Source organism: Pavona decussata, unplaced genomic scaffold (genome assembly GCF_977016875.1).
Source record: "Pavona decussata unplaced genomic scaffold, jaPavDecu1.1 SCAFFOLD_27, whole genome shotgun sequence".
NCBI lineage: Eukaryota > Metazoa > Cnidaria > Anthozoa > Scleractinia > Agariciidae > Pavona > Pavona decussata.
This window is the reverse complement of record NW_028145450.1, coordinates 2010081-2022865: the sequence shown is the minus strand read 5'-3', so window position 1 is coordinate 2022865 and position 12785 is coordinate 2010081. Positions and strand designations below refer to the sequence as shown.

Here is a 12785-nt window from a genome sequence, read left to right as displayed (position 1 = left end):
TGGCCCGAGTATAAGCTGGAAACAGCTTCTTGTTAAGGTAGTATTGTATTCTGTGTATTACGTAAAGCTTATAAATGTTTTTAAAGCATTAAAGAATATAGAAAAACACTGGAGATTATCACTAGAACAATACATGCATGTACCAGACGATTCAGTTGTCATTACCAATATTTTAATTTGCACATTAAATGTAACAACAATCACAATAAATATTGTTTGGTACTTCAGTATGTTAAGTAACTCCAGTTGTACTATTAGTAGCACTACCTTTGCGAAATCGGAACTGGTTTCTTCTTGCGTGCTGTCTAAATATGTCACATTTGATTCTTGTAATGATTTATACTAACTGAAAATTGATAAACGATACATCTAATGTAATTTAAAGGGATCTAGGATGATGAAATTCTTCTACATTCTTCACAGATGTCAGTCTTTTTTCACTCCTGTTTTCATGCTTTTTTTTTTTTTAATTTAACCTCTATTTAAGTGTTACTCAAAAGTCCTGGCCATGGGTGACCTGGCACCTTTAACTCATCACAGTAATGATGACCTTACCATTGCCTTTATTTACACCTGTTACGTTCTGTTGATTTGTTCCTCCATTATATGACCCATCTCCCACTGCGGTACCTTTAGTTTGAGTTCCGACCACTCCCCCACCTGAGTACCCGCCCCCTCCTCCGCCGAGTACAAGGGCGAACGAGCCCCTACCAAAGCCTCCACTAGCTCATCCGGTTCCCCAATTTATAAAAGACAAGGGTAGTGTTCCAGTTACACTGCTCCCTTCGCCATCCCCACTTATTCCTTCCCCTCCTCTTGCAACTAGCTTGGAATCGATGTTCCCTGTGTCGGCATTACAGATCCGTCCCACATTACACCTGGTTCCACCACACCGGGTCCCATTCTCTGTTGTCTAACCCGGGTCTCAGTCCGTGAAATTGACGCGAGCTGCTCCCCCTCCCCCTCCCCCTCCCCCACTAGCGATGATTAGTGGAGTGTAATCCATAAAAGTGATAAGACTCCCACCACCCCCTCCCCCTGGCATGTCAAGGAAATTGTCGCTTGTGCCACCCTCTTGTCCCACTAGGATTTTAAGTTTCAATCCTCGAACAAGTTGGAAAATTCCTCTCATCCTTGCTCCTAAGCCACCTAGCCTCCAAGGAATCGGTGGAATGGGCTGGCTCGTCTGTAACGTGCCATTAGCACCGGAAGCACCTGAAGCTTCAATGACGTAGCTTCATGAAGCGGGAACAGTCCAAATTTGGATTCCGTTGTGTAAAATGACTTTATCCTGAGTACCCAAACGTGCTACTCGGCCCATGTTCTCCTTTGGCGCTCAAGATTGTAAAAACATATTCTGTGGCTAGATTAAAAAAAGAGAATCAAAGAAAGAAGACGATCTGAATAATCTATGTCTTCTACTCCTGCAGGTATTTGCATAACCTAATTGTATCCGGTATTTGTTTTGGGCCTTCTCTGCCAATAACTGTCCTCACTAACTGGTAATTCAAGAACTAAAAAAAAGGGATGCATTAGGAAATTATATCTTTCACTGTATTTGATGCGGGATCTTTTCTGTCAGTTGAATTTAGAGTTACCTGATATAATTAAAGCCAACACATATAGTTCAACGATGTTCAATGTTTGTTGTTCAACAGATGTTCAAAGATGGCTACACTTGTTGGTGTTATGACAAATTGCCTTAGTCAGGAGCAGCCAACGGGGAAATTTATGCAAAATACTTAAAACTGTTGTCTTCCGTGCTCCTAGATTGTTTTGCCCCCCCTTTAAAGGCATATTTTTGTAAGCTAGTGCAGATTGGTCGGCAGAAAGTTTTAGGAATGGAATGTTATTCCTTAAATTTACTACTGAGCTGTTTTACACTTTTTGCCCCTTTGAAAACGAAAGGTATTAGTTTTCCAGTGTTACGATATTTTGAGCTGCCAATTTTTAGCCGAAGAGAATTTTGGATTTCCTTTGCAACTTAAGGCCTGGATAAACTAGGAAACATTGTTTCTTGTTATGTTTCCGAGGTGGCTAAACTAGCGGGAAGCAAACAAAATGTTTTGCTTCCCGGTGGCTAGACGAGGAAACTGTTTCGGAAAACAGAGGGTCACGCATGCGCATAATAATAAACTGACTTTGTTACTAGGAAACATTTTAATGAGCAGAACTGGAAACTAGTCAACATTGCTTTCATGGTGGCTAAACTGGGAAACATATGTTTCGGAAGCAAAATTTGTGTTCAGGTAGCAAAAATGTTTTTGACATAGGGCAAAAACATTTTCTTGTTTCAGAGCAGCAAAATTTGTTTCTGCAACATATGTTTCCAGCCCGGCTAAACTGGGAAACATTTGCCTCCGCAACAATGTTTCCGCAACAATGTTTCCTAATTTATCCAGGCCTTTATCATAATCTCTGAGACAATTAGGGTATTCCGAACAGATATTTATCGAAATGAGCGGTTGGGAGCTCCAGTTTTCGATTTTGCCGTTTAACATGTTGAATGGCATAAGGGCGGTAGCCAGTTTACAATTGCATATTTAATTATACCCATGCGCTAGGAAAGAACTTTGCGGCTCCAAACAAAACTTTCAAAATTTAATTTATCCTCGAATAAATAAGCTATGGAAAGGATTAAACTATCTGTGTAAAGCTTGGAATATGCAGAATAGGCAAAAAACATCTTTGTTGCCTGGTACAACGCATTTGATTTACAAACGACTTGAGTTTCACGGGCGTAGGGTGCAATTTGATGCTATAGTTAGTAATAGGGGGTGACAGGGGTCAGGAAACCAATTTGGTGGGCCTCTCGGGTTGGCGCTCCTTTTCTTCTCGCGTGTCTCCCTCCCTCGCGCGTCCTATATTTTTCATGTACGCAACGCCTTCACTGGCTTTACCACAGGAAATAATGCCTGTAGTAGCTCCACGGCCCGGGGGCGAGGTGAGTGTAATTGGGGAGAAATAAGGCGTTTATTTTGTCGGTGCAGGGGGAGGGGGGATTTAGGCAATGTCCTGGAGGAGAGGAGTGATTGACTGTTTTTTTTTTTGTTTTTGGCCCCGGTTATCAAATTTGATAACTGTGACGGACTGTAGGGACATTTGAATGTCAAGTGCCAGGATCTTGGATTTCATTTTGTCAATTAAACGTCACTCCATCCGACAGAACATCGACAGAAACCCTATGAGGTAAAAAAATTCCTATATGACGGCGCGCACGGAATCTGAAAGCAAAAATAGACGATACCCATTTTCAATTATTGTACAGTATACGCTCTTTTCATGCAAAATATTTTCATCTTCGCAGGCTATCTTTTCTTGAGCCTCTGGGTGTACCAAAAGTAGAAGGTAAGGACTCTCGAGAGCGAGCGCTAGTAGCTTTTCCTTACCCCCACGCTCCCATCCCTTCGCGCGCGCGTCCGATTCTCCACGAAGGTACATGCACAACCACACGTTAACATTTTTTTTTTAAAAGTAGTTCACAGCACATTCATCCTGTAAGTCAGATTATTGAGAATTTCAACGGTGCTCAAATGGATTAACTATTTAAATATCAGATATCAGTTCCAGGAAATGAGATTTTACAAACACTTTCCAACATCGTTGTTTTCGATGCCCTGAAGTGATCGCCGTGACTTTTACACTACTGACTACTACATATAATAACGGACCTAGCACCCATTTTTTTAAAGTCCCGGGTACGAATAAGTATTTTTTTAAAATGCGTTATTAACTTTGGTACGGCGAAGAAATGTCTCAAAATTTATAACGCACGTGCAGGGCCTTTTCAGTTTTCTTGTTAAATCCTATTGGTTTGTAACGTTGACTTCTCGTTAATAGGTTTGGCACACGTGAAGTCGTATTCGACAAAGAAATTCAAGATTTCGTGGAGAGCATGAGCATTCATAATTTTCTGTTTCAACTTGAACGCTGTTTGCACCACTTCTCAGTTAACAATTTGATTATGAACTCGAAATTTCTATCATGTGATAGTTATTGAAGGCGAAGTCTAAATCAACTATCTCGCATATAGAAATCGAGGGTGAATAATCTAATTGTTTAAGTATAAATCTACTGGTCGTTCAAAGCGTAACAGCAAAACAGGTTCATGTTTTTATTGATTAATGACACAAATAAGTCACGCCACGCGCACTGTTAGGCTCAATCACTCTATTCACTAGATAGTGAGTAGCGTAGCCAATTTGAAAACAGCATTCGTGATAAAACGCTAAAAGATTATGCTAATGCTGGATAGTTCGATTAAAATTTGTACAAGCTCAACAAATTGCAATAATCGGGAAGTAGTACAAGTAACACGAAATTATATTTCCAAGTGACGCTTCCGCTGGAGTTGCCTTCGTGGTTTCGTAAATTCCCTAATGCAAATTAACAACAACGATAGCTTTTGCTTATTTATCGAGGAATCTGTGGTGGGATTAACTGCCGCAGTTTACAATTTTTCTGATCCACCAAACTTTGCTTCATCCGAAAACTTGAATAGGTCAAAGAGAAATTACATATTTCCAAATACAATCCAACTCTTAATAAATTAAAATTACACTAATTGCTCGCGCAAACTCTGCTTTCGTATTATTGTTCTAATTACCAAAGAAACCGACGAAACTTTAAACACAAAAAGATCTATGTAAACTTAAATAACATAAGTTATGGCGCCGGCGGAAAAGAGAAGGTAAAATTTTCTAAATACGGAAACTAGGTCGAGAGTGTTTTATTAAAGAAAAGCACGTTTAAAATTCCGAATGATAATTATGCGGCGTATTCAGTTATATTGATATGCTAAACAAATTTTCCACGGTTGTTACTAGAATGGATATTCCAAAATAAGGGTGGACACCTTATGGTATTTACACAATGTAGTATTCTTAATCGTGAAAGCCCTGACGTAGACGAGAACAGAATCCCATTAGTAAGGCAGAGAACTGAGACAATAGAGCTCGTTTGTGAGGATTGGCACTGATCTACACTATTTAGGGCTAAGCACTGATTTAAAAACGGTTAGCTGTCATTTGTTGTGATGGTAACTCTCTGAAATAAGTTTAAAAAAAGGTTGTTACCAGAATGGATACTCCAAAACAAGGTTGAACACCTTATGATTTTTACACAATAGAAATCGTACGATTTTAGCACAACAGAAATCTTATTTCAAACAATAAAAGAAGTTTAAAAACTCAAATTAGTGCACGCCTCGAACCCGGGCCACATGCTTCATATCTCCTATCTATATCCACTAGACCAACGAAGGTTAGCCGGCGAAATTGGTAATTTTGAACTTGGTAAATTTTTAACATAAGGTGTCCAACCTCATTTTAGAGTATCCATTCTAGTAACAACCATTAAAAATATTATTCGGGTTCAAAGTCGCAGGGGGCAAAATTACCCCCCTCCCCCCCCCCCCCCTCCGATCTACATAGGATTAAAGGAGTGATCTGTACATATGAAATTCATGCACGTTGGACACCACGGATTATTTGATTGGTGCATCGGCATTTAGATTGTTACGTTTTTTCAAAAGTAAGATATAAACTGGCACAGAGAAAATGCCGCCAAGTGCACTTAGTTCATATCATAAACGGGTTTGATTTTCATCTCAGCTCGTTTAACGGAGTAGTAATTACTCTTCCAGCGATACCAGTTCACACCGTCAGCATGAGTAGAGTGGTTCCCCTTAACATAGCGGCCGTTCAGGTTGGAATCGTGACAGGCATTGTACCACCAGCCTCCCTTGTAACCCATGGCACAATTCCCGACAGCATTGTCGTTGTCTCGACCTTTTGTGCTGAACTGCATGCCACGATGAAGGAAAAGGGAATCACCAGCTGTTCCTGGGAAAACACACAAGATCGAAGAGAAGTTAGTTAATTTCCGTAAAAGTATCACAACATCCCATTGTTAATATCACGGTATCACAGGCTTAAAACGCGGAAGTTTTAATGTCGATAACTTTGAAAAACTCGTTTACCCTGTCTGTGACAACTACGCCATCTTTAGTGTGCCTCCACAGACTGAAGAAAAAGTTGTTGGCATCTTAAATGCTTGTCAGTAATCAACAACATAAACTGATATTCGACAACTATAAGTGCTCGATGGAGCTTTTCCTGAAAAGCCCAAAATGATCGATAAATTTGTTTTTGCGTGTGAGAGTTTAATAACTAACAACGAACACTGACGATGGCGTAGTTGTCGACAGTTGTCTCCCAGACTGGGTAAAACGAGTTGTTCAAAGTTATCGACGTTAAAACTGCCACGTTTGTTATGGAAAACTAAAAAAGTGTTCATTTTTGAAAAGGGAAACTGATGTTTTGCCGATACTCTCTTTTTGCCGTTTATAATCGATGACTTCAGTTTCCACACTGGATTTTTTGCTATGGACAAAATTTTGTGCTCGACAACAAACGAAGTAGTTGTAACTAGTTATGTTTCTGGTTAATTCGCCTACTTGGTGCAAGTTAATTGGGTTGGAATAACCTTAAAGTATGAGATTGATGCATTACTCAATGAGTGACTCAGGCATACTTGGAAAAAGGAAATCCGAGCGCTCCTATCAGTATGCAGGATGTTTTTCCTATGAACCTAGAGTAATGGCCTGAGCTCCAACGAGTCTCCTGTAGCTCAGTGGTAGAGCATCCGATCTACTAATCGGAAGTTGTCTTAGGTTCGACTCCTGATAGGAGCACTCGGATTTCCTTTTTTCCGAGTATGCCTGTGTCACTCACTGAATCATACATCATATCACACTTAAAGGTTATTCCAACCCAATTAACTTTCACCAAGTAGCCGAATTAACCAGGAACATAACTAGTTGAAAAGGCTTTCAACTTATAATGGAGAAAGAAATATTCCCTGCTACACTTATTCTCCATAAAGCTTTGAATGCTTTCAGTTTACGTTGCTGCTTTGCTAACATTTTTAACGCACGCGCAGAGCCATCGTTTTGCTGCTTAACCCTTCCTTTTCTAGTGTCCTCGTTGCCGTAGTCTTTGTGTTTGCGTGAATCTTTCTAACCGCCCCCACTCCTCCTCTCTCCGCAATCTGGGTCTTGACGGGAGTGGAACCCATGCCCTTCGGGCGCACACCGGTCAAGACGTTCTAATCAAGATGAACACTTTATGATGTTTACACAACAAAAACTTATTTCGAACCCGTTTTATGCTTCATATCTCAGGTTCATATGTACACACCAACGAAAACTAGCTGACGTAATAGTACCTTTTAACTTATTTCAGGCAGCATGACAGCAAACCGTTTTAAATTAGTCGGTTAGGCCTACATAGTGAAGGTCAGTGCCTTACCCCAAAAAGGTATTCCTTGCCTAAATGGAGCTCTCAGTTTTTTGCCTTGAAATGACGGCTTCTGTACGCATGCTCCAATCTACGTCAGGACTATGATGATAAAGAATAGTACATTGTGTAAACATCATAAGGTGTCCCACTAAGACTAACCGATCGCTAAGCTACTAAGAACTCGTATCGAGACAGGTCATACACTAGGATTAGCAATCAAGAAAATCCTCATGTGGTTGTAAACAACTAGGATTCTAAATGTTAACGTGGTAAATAAAACAGAAAAGAGGAACCTTTAACCTTTCTTTTTTTGACAAGGTTTAAAATTTACCATCTTTCCTTCTTTTATCTGAATCTAATTCTTTCCATGCTCACCATTGTATGTACCAAGCGTCAGACTGTAATTGCTTCCCTCATCTGCAACACGAAACAAGCTGTACTCGGCTTAAGCTATATTTCCGCTGAAGTCTTCAAGATCCACGCGAAGCCTTCTTCCTTCTTTTGTCAGGCGATGAATCTTGTCCATTCCAAGCCAAAATTCACCACTAGATTACCAAAGCCTCGTTTGTAGTCATCCCAGCCAAGAGAGAAGTTAACAGAACCGTCCAGTCTTTTCTGAATCACTGTCCACCCTCCTCTGGTTGTTGTTTGGTCGCAAAAATCCTTAAATGCATCGTCATTGTCAGGTTTAATGGTATGAATACCATCTCTTCTTAGGCCTGCCTTTTAAAAGTCAACACAGTATTTTGCTGAAAATTAAAAGATTCAGATTGACAATATAAGATAACGAACACCCGACTCTAATTTAATTGCCGTACCACTGAATTCACAGGTACGCGACGTATCGAAATCAATTGAAAATGAAAAAATCCAACTGATTTGTTCCAGTGACTGATCTCTTTGCATTTAATTTACATTTCTGATTTCTGTGAGGGACACACCAATACTCAAATACTAGGATTTGAATTCGTTCGAATAAACTCAGCAATCAAACTCGCCATACAATAACTTTGTAGACGCGATTCATTGATTCAAGATTTTCGGAATTTCCAGTGAAGAAAAGATTGGAACAATAATTTCCGAATTATCCCTTTCGAAATTTTGGTCAGCCTCCCGAGCTTGTCCTTTTTTCCGGAAATTCAGAAATACCGGAAATTTTCTGTTTAATTAAATGTCACACTTGTTTTGTCGGATCAGAGGTCATGTTTCATTTCACTCAGATGTCAATGCCATGTCTAATTCCAAAGAAAAGCCCCTCTTTTCTCTTGCACAGTATTCTCTGACCTTACTTTAGTCTTGTGATGAACCGCAACTGAAATCTTGTTAATGACTAGCATATTCATTCAGCCTAGAAAATCTCAAAATGTGCTAAATTTATGTAGCCACCTTTTGGAAAATCAGCTCAGATATATTCCACCGGTCCACCTCAAATCCCACGCCCCAGCGGCCCACGGCCCACTTCCCAGTTCACAGCCCCACAGCCCGCGGCCCACCTCACCTCAGTTCACGGCCCTGGCAATTTTTTTTACTCCCACTTCAAGATAATGGATAATTTATTTAGCCTAATTTAGCTCAGATAGCTTGCAGTTTAAGCTAGCAGTTAGCCTATATATTTGGGGTAAGGATATCTAGCCCAAAAATTGCTAATTTCGGTAGTCAGTCGTCGGTAGTCTAGTGGTAACGTTCCGCTTGGTAATCCGACGACCCGGGTTGGACCCTTCTTTTTCTAACACAAAAAAGTCGGAAAAAGTAAGTGTTTTATTTTTACTATTTTCAGATATTTGGTCCACTACAGCGCATGCTGAGATGTCTTGTGCATCGGCATGTAAGTGTGGTCGACCAACTTGTCGATGGACAACGGAGAGACTCGATTCGTTTGTTATTTCCATCATTTTAATACTCTGCGATCGTTGTAGCTGTTCCTTTTTTCCTCAGAGGAAAAACGTTTGATCCTATATATGTACGCCCGACATATAAATGTTCGTACGTCGATGACCCAGAATTTTGTCAACATAGTGGACGTTCGTTCTGAAACGACGTAAGTTTTAACAGACTTGAAACTCTTATCTAATGAAATTATCTCATGAATTTGGGGTTTAGTAGCTTTTACAAGTTTTACTGATTGCCAACATGTGATTACGTTCTGGGCCGAGTTGTTCAAAGCCCGATTAAGCTAATCCGGGGTTAACGAGAACTTTAATTCGAGTTTAATTACTAATCAACAAAGGTCCTTCAAAAGATTTTTGTCCCTCAGTTTTGACTTTGACGTTTCTTTACCATTAGCTTATGATCAGCTTTTAAAACCATTTTAAACGAGTGTGATGAAAACCTGGGTTAACTTTTAATCGTGGATTAACGTTAATCGGCTTTCGAACAACCGGGCCCTGGGCAGTTTGACTTTTTGGGGTCTGGTTTTAACCTTCAGTGGGGACTTGTAATGTGACCTCATTCGCCGAAGCAAAAGCTGATACAGATAGTCACAAGACCTTTTTAAAAAATGTGTACTCAATAAACTAAAATAATGTTATTAGATGGATTACTTACAAGTGTTTCTTTTATCTGAATAAAAAATAGGCACTCGAAGGAGTGCATGTGGTTTCAGCTACCACAATGAAAAGTTATTTCCTTTGTTCGAGTAACCCTGAAAAAAGTCATCGTAAGAAAATGAAGGGAATCTCTTCAAAGATCAATAAATTATATGTGACTGTTACGTTTACAGTAATTTTTTTTGTCTGCTTTATTGACTCCTGTTTAGTGCATTTATGAAAAAAAGTTGCAAAGCTGGGATGTTACTTCGGTAAGTGTATGTTCCATGTTGGTGGGGTTGCAAATTTGTAGGGAGGTTATTTTCGAAGTAATAGAGGGGGATTTTAAGACTGCCATTATTCTCTAGGTATCTCTATTTGCGTTATTGACCAAGTGTAAGGGAAGCTCAAGTCCTCGAGGTAGGTTTCAAACTATGATCTGTAGCAAAATTAGCAACTAAAGGAATTCTAAACCTGCGGTCTATTAGTCAATCAATGCTTCGGGCCCGTGTAACGATTGTAGAATATTGCAGTAAAGAAGCAATGTTGTATAAAATCCAGAGGGGTAAATAAATAGCTTTAGTCAGCGCCAAAATTGTGCAGCGTAATTTGATCGTGTTGCTATATAGGCGCATTTTGGTATATGCTGAAGGATTTCGGTTTGTTTACACTTTTAAAAATACACAGGGAACAGTAATAGATATGGTTTGGCTCTCGCATGGTTTACATAAGCGTGAATCAAGACACAGATAAACATGAAATAAGCTCTCCTAATTTAAAAAAAATTTAGACAGATCTGTCTTCACCCTTGAAAAGCAAATACGTTCAATTTTCGCCTCAAATGAAGGTACATGGAATGAATGTACGTGAAGGAGACCGATCCAAGCGCACTCCGAGTCACTAAAAGCAACTAGGTATGTTTTTCGAAAATTTCACCAAAGCTATTTGAAATATGATAGTTCATTCAATTTAACATAAAGCACGGTAAAATTCACATTCAAACCTGTAGTATCTCGTAAAGTGTATTTCCAGGAGTACACAAAAATTTCCGTGAACTTCTACAGCTCAAGTGATGATTTGCAGATCTTGTCTGCGTTGGCACATGTTTCCCCTTGACACAATCTCGAACACGAATTTCTTCGCTATGAACTCATTGACTTCCTCTTTTTAAGCAGCCGAGTGTTCCTTAAAAGTAGTTCTTTTGATTTACGGTATTGGAAACCTGTCTTTTCCCTCCAAGAACCACAAACTGCCACCTTGAAAATCCACGCATGAGGAATGCGGCAGCCATTTTAAATTGCATACACGTCCCTACGAATAAAGCCGACTGAGAGCTCGTCAACCTGTCGTGGCACATGGCAAGCGTAGCTATAAAACCGACAACCGTATGAAATCCAGCGAAGATTTTCGAAACCTACGAGATACAACGAATTAGGGTATCGAACTACGTTAACCTCATTCCCAGGCCCAAAAGAAAAGGGTAGCGCCTGTCACTAAAAGACATCGTATTTATCGATGAAAGATCGCGAATAACCTTCGGCATGCCCAACCTTTACGGAAAATGGACTTACCTACTTACGTACCTACTTACTTACTGAGCAGTGGCCCGCCGGGCCGTGGGCTTTGTGGTGGGCCGCGGGCCGCCTTTTAACAAAATCCGAATATATTTCTGAGCTGATTTTCAAAAAGGTGGCTACAGAAATTGAGCAAATTTTGTGACTTTCTAAGCTGAAGGAATATGCTAGTCATTAACAATACTCCAGTTACGTTTCATCACAAGAAAGTAAGGTCAGGGAATACTATGCAAGAGAAAAGAGGGGCTTTTCTTTGGAATTAGATGTGACATTGACACCTGAGCGAAATGCGGACATGACATGTGATCCGACTAAACAAGTGTGATATTTGGCAATTATTAACGGCGCATTCGCATCTTAAATCTCAACCAAAATCCGGTACTTAAGCGCTCAAGCTTAGCCCTCGACAACAGAATCGGCTTAATCGGGGCAAGACAGCGTTTTGAATTGATTTTCCGTCTTCATTGTAAATTCAAGACGTAATGAGAATCACGCCGAACGAACATCTGGAAATTATTTATGACATTGAGTCCGGAAATCCGACCAAAATCGCACCTCTCGACTAATCGATCGCTAGCCTAACAACGCTACAGTTATAACGGCGAAAATAGTCGAATAGCTTTTCAAACTGACGCTTCTTGAAGAGAATATCCTTGCCCATTCTTGCTGGTGTTTTCCATATCAGCTTAAGTCCCGGCTGTTGAAATCAACATTTGAAAAGGGAAGGGTTAGCGCCCTTTTCCACCACAAAAATATACTAAGTCTTTAGCTGGGTCAACAATTCGCGGAAATTTCACGTTGTCCGAATAGACATCATCCCTAAGACCTACTTTTTAAAGCCAAAGACGGTCACCTCCTCAAGCAAAGCACACGACATGCTATCCTTTATAGTTCACGCCCGAGTAACTGAAAGTTACCCGTTTAGCTCAAAAAGAGAAGTAAAAGAGGGAGGATATTAGACGAGGCAGGACGCTGCACTCGTAAGACTTCTTCCCTCACTAGACTTAATGATGTCCTCAGGAAACCTTTGCTTCAGGAAGCCAAATGAAACGCTAGCTCTGGCGACTTAGTTCTAAGCTCAGAGCGCGCGCCCAATTGAAAGCCAAATCGTTGTGCGGTTAAAAGACGTTTGAGAGAGAGTGGGGCTACGTTAGCAAATCAGGGAGGGAGGGGGTGGGGGGATAGGAGAAAAATATTTTTGATTTATAAATATTTGCTAATGACCATTGTAATCTATTAACTTAATGATGTGAAATTACGTTAAAAAAAATAAATAAATAAATAACTTCAGAAAAGGTAACAAAAAACATCAATTTCTGTAGCCACCTTCTGGAAAATCAGCTCAGATAGCACAGGGGTATAGGCTCCAATTTCCCAGAATGGAT

At 40.1% G+C, this 12785-nt stretch overlaps 2 pseudogenes across 1 annotated transcript; both read right to left on the bottom strand.

The window, feature by feature from the left end:
* Positions 1–385: 385 nt before the first annotated feature.
* On the bottom strand, positions 386–1797 carry LOC146485292 (uncharacterized; annotated as a pseudogene).
* Positions 1798–4962: 3165 nt separating this feature from the next.
* LOC146485291 (ryncolin-1 pseudogene) lies at positions 4963–11117 on the bottom strand (annotated as a pseudogene). Its single transcript, XR_014863424.1, has 3 exons — positions 11037–11117; positions 7677–8024; positions 4963–5843 (listed from the first exon to the last, which is right to left on the bottom strand). The product of XR_014863424.1 is annotated as a ryncolin-1 pseudogene (transcript).
* Positions 11118–12785: the final 1668 nt, after the last annotated feature.